The sequence below is a fragment of the Corvus brachyrhynchos genome, unplaced genomic scaffold (assembly GCF_000691975.1).
Source record: "Corvus brachyrhynchos isolate BGI_N302 unplaced genomic scaffold, ASM69197v1 scaffold514, whole genome shotgun sequence".
In the NCBI taxonomy this organism is placed as follows: Eukaryota; Metazoa; Chordata; class Aves; order Passeriformes; family Corvidae; genus Corvus; species Corvus brachyrhynchos.
Genome location: NW_008238319.1, coordinates 815,954 through 822,709, shown reverse-complemented (window position 1 = coordinate 822,709; position 6,756 = coordinate 815,954). Strand labels below are relative to the sequence as shown.

General features: G+C 48.6%; 1 long non-coding RNA gene across 3 annotated transcripts in view; it reads right to left on the bottom strand.

Moving 5' to 3' along the window:
- Positions 1–1,840: 1,840 nt before the first annotated feature.
- The window catches only part of LOC108446668, a 5,756-nt gene continuing 840 nt past the window's right edge, over positions 1,841–6,756 (bottom strand). The window contains exons 1-5 of one of the 3 annotated variants that reach the window (XR_001861943.1): positions 6,695–6,756; positions 5,832–5,979; positions 5,546–5,683; positions 3,354–3,643; positions 1,841–2,073 (exon numbers count right to left, since the gene is read on the bottom strand). This is a non-coding gene — a long non-coding RNA (uncharacterized LOC108446668). The remainder of the gene's footprint in view (positions 2,074–3,353; positions 3,644–5,545; positions 5,684–5,831; positions 5,980–6,694) is intronic. The other 2 variants (XR_001861942.1, XR_001861944.1) reach the window with 2 other exon arrangements.

Sequence of the window (6,756 nt, the reverse complement as noted above, 5' to 3'; positions counted from 1 at the left end):
AAGCCACTTCTGAGGGAAACGGGTTTGGGTTCAGGTCCTGACATTCCCCCAGGGTCGGCAGAGCTGGGGTGGGCCCAGCCCTGATCAGAGGCCACAGAGCCCCCCCACTGCCCCAACACCAGTGGGTTCATCGCAGGGGGGAGCAGAGTTTAGGGTGTTGCTCACTGGAGAGAGAAGAGGTGAGGAAGAGCTTCTCTGAAAACAGAAGCTTCATTTCAGAGAATTAAAAGGGGTCTTTATGGACTAAAAAGCAGAGGGAAGGAATATGAAGTGCCATCAATACTGCAGCTGAAAGCTGGTGATGGCAGGAGAGCAAGGCTGGGAGGAGCAGGGAATCACAGAATCCCAGAACCAAAAAGGTTGGAAACGATCTCTGAGATGATCCAGTCCGAGCTGTGCCCCATCCCCACCTTGTCCCCAGCCCAGAGCTCTGAGTGTCACCTCCAGGCCTTCCTGGGACACCTCCAGGGATGGGCACTCCACCACCATGGAAGCAGAGGGAGTGTCAGAGCTGTCCAAGGGGAGCCATGGGTCTGGACTTCAGCACCTTGATAAAATCACAGAATCCCGGCCTGGTTTGGGCTGGGAGGGACCTTGGAGGTCATCCAGTGACACAGTCCCACCTCTGCTAGAAAGAAATCCTGGGGGTTCTGAAGTCCACGGGCTGACTCACATTAAAGGTGAGTCATTTCCCTTTCAGGTAGGAGTTATTTTTAGGAGAATTACTCACTCAAAGTGTTGATGGTTTGTATGAAACAGTAGGACTCTTAAGTTGAGAACAAAATATTTTAGAAGCCTTGCACAAATACTGTGTTTTCCTACTTTTAAGGCAATAGTCTGAAATTAATTCCCATGTGCTCAAAATCCATAAGCAAAGCTTGATGGTAACAAGAATTTAAAGCTAAATTTAAGGGCAGCATTAACAAAATCAGGGAACATGAAGCATCCATGGGAATTTGCAGGCTGTAAAAGTGATTTAGTAAGTGTGGCTCAAGAGGGCAGCTTTAGAGCCTCCTGTCCTCCCACTCCCCCAATGGTTATGGTCACTCAAGGATTACAATCTCCTGGTTTGGCTGCAGCAGCTTCCCTAAGTTTTCATAGTAGGAACTGTTGGATCTGATTCCCATCATTTGGAGACAGCGAGGGAGTGCCCCAGCCCTGGCCTTGAGACACCCTAAAAATGCATTGAAAATATCCTAAAATGCACTGAAATACCCTAATAAATGCTTTGAAATGCCCTAATAAACATGTTATCCAAGTCCAGCTCTCCAGAAAAAAGCAGCCATCCCAAAAGAAATATTTCTCAGGAAATAAATGAACACCATGAGGGATAAGTTTCCCACATCACCACATCACCTGGATAAGTTTCCCACATCACCACATCCATTCCCCAGGGTCAAGCCCCACCCCAGAGCTTGGCTCCAGCAGCTTCACCTTCCCACTTGCAGCTAAGGGAAATGGTGCTGGATGAAGCATCCTGCAGCTGGAGGGTTGGGGTTTGTTCCTCTTCCATGTGCTCCTTTGAGCATCCAACAGACTGGAACACACAAATGATTAATTTCAAAGTGGGAAGAGGAAAAAGAAGGAATCCAAGTCTTGGGGAAGTTTCTGAGCAGATAGGAAATAAAAAGCAGAAAAAGTCAGGCAGGAAATCCTGGGATCCAATGCCTTAAAATTAATGACTCAATGATTTTATACATTTTATTAATAATAAACTAAGGAGGAGTTAGTGAGTTAGTTGGCCTCTTCTCCAAGGAACTTGGAAAAGGAGAGCAGAAAATGGTCTCAAGTTACACCAGGAGAGGTTCAGGGTGGATATTGGGGAAAATTCCTTCCCTGAAACAGCGCTCAAGGCCTGGCACAGCTGCCCAGGGCAGTGGTGGAGTCCCCATCCCTGCAAGTGTTCAAGAACCGAGCAGATGAGGAACTCTGCGATGGGGTTTATTGGGCGTGGTGGGATCTGGGTGCAGTTTGGGACCGATGACCTGGGATGTCTTCTCCAACCTCAGTGATGCTGTGATTCCATGGAATCCCCACTGTTCCGGTTTGGTGATGGTGCTGAGGCAGCTCCAGCTGAGGACAGAGCGGGGAAAACAACCCTCAGGTTTGGGCAAGTCCCTGTGACAGGGCTGTGTGAGGACAGCAGGGCTGGAACCAAAAAAGAAAAGCGACCGTAGGACAAAAGTGGGACTTTCTCCGAGCTCTGAGCGTGGCCACGGCAGCGGGGCCGGAGCACATCCCTGCCATGAAAAGCCTCCACACATCCCACACCTTCATTAGGGCTGCTGTTAATCGGACCTGAGGCCCCACTTCCACTTTCAACCGTTTTAGACCCAAATTACAGAAAATTTCCAACTCAAAAGGATAATCTCCTGTCAGAAAGAGAACAGCAGGCACAGTGAACACTTTAAAAGCTTTGGAGATATAAAGATTTATTGTATTTCCCAACAAGCCAGAAGCTTTGATTAAAAGTTAAAAATAGAAAATAGGGATGGAATTAAGTTGTAAAAGATCCCCCTCAAAAAATAATTTTTATACTGTTGCTATGGTTCAAAATTTTTTCATGGTAAGTCTCATTTTTCCTTTAAAAATTGATCAGAATTCATTTCTTAATAAACTCATTTAGAATTATTTTCTAAATTCAGGACAGAATTTGCAAAAAGGATGGTTTTGCAATATTACACAGAATCATAAAAAATAACAGAATGGCCTGGGTGGGAAGGGACCTTAAAGCTCATCCAGCTCCACCCCTGCCATGGGCAGGGACACCTTCCACTGTCCCAGGCTGCTCCCAGCCCCAGTGTCCAGCCTGGAGGTTCAGGAAAGCCAGCCCTGAGAGAGACGTGTGGGACTCTTCCTGCTTTGGGAGTGCTCCTACAAGAGCAGCACCTCCATTTCCACTGTCCTTTCCCACACATGGTTTTCATTATCATCGGCTGGGTGCCAGCTCCCGTGGATTTGCAGTTTTGCGGTATCCGAGCTTGACAATCCCATGATCCTATGAATATGCCTGCCCAGTCTTTTCTGAATTGGAAATGTGATTCTGGAAGTGACAGGACTTCCAGTCCAGGGGCCTTGCCTAAACACACCCGTGCACAGATCGTGCTCTCAGCTGGGTTCATCAAATGCCACAATGCTGCTATCATTCACCAGGAGAACCGGGTGTTATCTCCCCTCAGCACAGAGGATGTCCAACGCCACCCAGGAACAGAGGGAAGGGAACAACAGAGGGAAGGGAACAACAGAGGGAAGGGAACAGGGGAGACTCAACAGGGCTGAACTTTTACTCAAAGGAGATAAAACAACCTCTTCCTAGGTCCCAGAGGGAACCAGCTGGTTCCCTCCCCTCTCACCTCACCACTGCCTTCTCTCCATGCTCAGCTGTTGAATTCCCACAGCCACCAGGTCAATCCTCGTCCCTCAGAGCCCAGGAGCTGGAAGGTGCTGCAGGTGCCACCACTGTGGGATGGACGCTCCAAAGGCTGTGGTGAGCCCTGTGCCTCCCCTCACCTGAGTGCTGCTCCCAGGGAGCCCCAGGGTGCCAGGGCAGGGGAGTCAGGCAGGTGGGGATAATCCTGCTCCATGGGGCTTACCGAAGGTTTAAATCTTCTGGGAGTGGTTCAGCATTAGTCATCTCTTATTCCTAAAAATAAAATAAATAATGGATTGCACAATCACAACACATCCCTGTCCCCTCCCCCGGGTCCCTGTGGGCAGCACAGGGCCCCACTGCCCCTTCCACCCCCACCAGTCACTGACTGATCACTCAGCAGGATTCGTGACTGACACCCCCAGCCCCTCAGGGTTTGGTTGTATTTTCCAGGTCCCACCTATTGATCTGCTTCCACCACAAAACTGTCACTGCAAGGCTCAGGCTGTTGGAGCATCTCCCCTCCCTCTGATCCCAGAGAAGAAACCAGGGCAGAGCCACCCCAACAGAGAGAAAACTGCAGCTCCAGCACCTACAACTGCTGTAATGTAATTTAATTTTTTAATCTAAGGAAAACTTTGCTAAGTCTGTAACCTTGGTAAGTGAAGGAATTGTTCCCTGGGAGGGCAGGGAGCCCCTGGCACAGGGTGCCCAGAGCAGCTGGGGCTGCCCCTGGATCCCTGGCAGTGCCCAAGGCCAGGCTGGACATTGGGGCTGGGAGCAGCCTGGGACAGTGGGAGGTGTCCCTGCCATGGCAGGGCTGGCACTGGGGGGGCTTTGGGGTCCCTTCCAATCCAAACCATTCCATGATTCTGCAACAATCAGACTGTGAGGAAGTTCATAACCTGACAGGAAGTGGTGGCCAGGTGGGATCAGCCTCTTCTCCCAGGGAACAGGGACAGGACAAGGGGAAATGGCCTCAAGCTGCCCCAGGGGAGGCTCAGGTTGGATATGAGGAAAGATTTCACTGAAGGGGTGGTGGTGGAGTCCCCATCCCTGGAGGTGTTCAAAAAGAGCAGACCTGGGACTTTGTGCTATGGGTTAGTGGGCATGGTGGGGTTTGGCTGAAGGTTGAATTTGATGATCTTGGAGGCCTTTTCCAAGCCTGATGATCCCATGATCCTATGATTATGCCTGCCCAGTCTTTTCTGAAGGTTTGGGGCCTTAAGCGGACACTCAAACCCTGTTTGTGTGCACAGCTCAAGACAGGCCCTTACTGTGCACATCTCAGCCCTGGACAGGAGCTCATTTCCCTGTGATTCCCTGCAGAATAAATGGGGATCAAACCTGTGGATGGCCCCCGAGGGCAGCACTGGAGCCAGGAGCTGGGGCTGCATGCGGGGGCTGTGTGGAGGGCCCGTGTGCTCATGGAGAACATTGCTCACAAAAGCTGCTAGCACAGCCTGTTTTCTGCTCAGGCGAGCAAGGTATCCTCACAGGAGAGGCTGGGTAGCTTGGAAATAGCAAATTTTTATGCATGATGTAATTCACTGGAAGCTTCACCGAGCTGGAAGTGCCTGACCTTTTGGTCTTTGGCAAATAAATGAACAGCCCCGAGGAAGCTCGGGAGTTCTGTGCGCTCAGTGCAGGACAGGGCACCTGAAGGACTGAGGAGTTAAAGCATTTCTTTCATTATTTTCACTTTAAGGAATCAGGACTTGGGGAAAAAAACACAGGTAATAAACATATTTTAAGTGTTGGTCAAAAAAACCCTTCAAAATATATTTGCACAAAGGTTCAAAGAGGTGTCTCTGCAAGGTGGGAAATTCATATGAACTTTGCCCAGCTATTAATTAAGACTGGAGGGAGTGGGAGAGGGGTTTTGTAGCCATCACATCTACTTTCATCAGCCATCTAAAAAAGGTAATTCTGCTTTCAGAGAGATGCTGTGTGAGGATCTCTCTTCTTCCCAGGAGAATTCCTGAAAAAGGAATTGTGCAAGTGCTTCTGCCTTCCCTCCAGACCTACCTATTTAAAGCTTCTAATCTGACATCTAATACTGATGGGTCCCTATTTCCTTCTCATGCATTGGAATTTGTTTCAGATATAAAAGGAGATGGAAATGAAAAAAAAAAAAAAAAAGTCTGGTTCTGTCTAGTTAGTTCTAGGAATTACCTGGAACATAACTCTGGTTGTGTCTGCAGGACTGAGGCTTGTACTGTGAAGTGGGAAGTGCTGGGAAAGCCATTATCCCAAACCCTATCCAATGGGATTATCCACCTCTGCCACACTGACACTGGCAAACAGCAAAACCTGAAACAGGAATTCAAACTTAAAGCCTAGAAAAGGAATTAAAGCTTTCAAAAATTCCCAGGAAGCAGCTCACTCCCAAATAAATAACAAGTATCAGCTTTTCTCCCATCCAAGGTGTCCCAACAAAGGCTTCGAGGATCAAACGCACCCAGGAGTGAATGAAATGGCCCAAAGCAGTGCTGGGATGCTGCACGGGTCAGCAGATGAGCAGGGAGGAAGGCACAGGCTCCACACCAGATCTGGAGACCATCAGGCAATCACCAGGGTCAGTCATCCTTTCCACTGGACACCACGTCCTGCTCAACATGGAAAATTCAAATTACTGAGATAGCTCAACATCCTCAGTTTAAAAGGAAAAGCAAAACGGGAATATGGAATCAGCCTTTTGTGAGTGCTGGCTCTGGCACATCAAACCTGGGGATGGACCAAGAAAAAGGAGGAATGAAGGAAAAAAGAAGCAGATCTGAGACAATAAGAGATCACAAGGAAAGCAAACACAAATGGGAATTTTCTCTCCTGATCATCCTCCCTTCCCCCACCCCGCCTTAGGAATACACACACAGAGCTTTCAAACATCAGCCAAGGCACTTTGGTGCTTAGTACTGAATTCTTCTTATGGTTATTTAAGTTACAAACAGGGCTACTGATTCAAAACCTGAAGTGTTAAAATTATTCCAAGTAATGCATGTCCAGCTCTGAAATCCTGAAGTTAATTTTAAACATCGCTTTCAGAAATAGGTTGCCTTGTCCTGACAGATCTATGTGGGCCATATTGTGAGGAGAACTATCAATATTTGAATAAATTTTACATGCAAGCAAACTAAAATTATCTTTACATCGATTCAGTAGCAAGTGCTCCAGTAGGAGCTGGATGAAATGGCCAATAAATTGACAAACCCACAAAACAGAATGGGAGAAACATAAAGAATGGAAAGCTGGCTGTTCCCTGCCATCTCCAATTTCCTCGGTAATGCGCTCAGGCTGTCTGTGGGCAGGAGGAGCCGCGGTTACCGGCAGTCCCCGGGCTCATCCCAGCCCTGCCCTGGCGCCGGGCGCTGCCGGGGCTCGGCTCG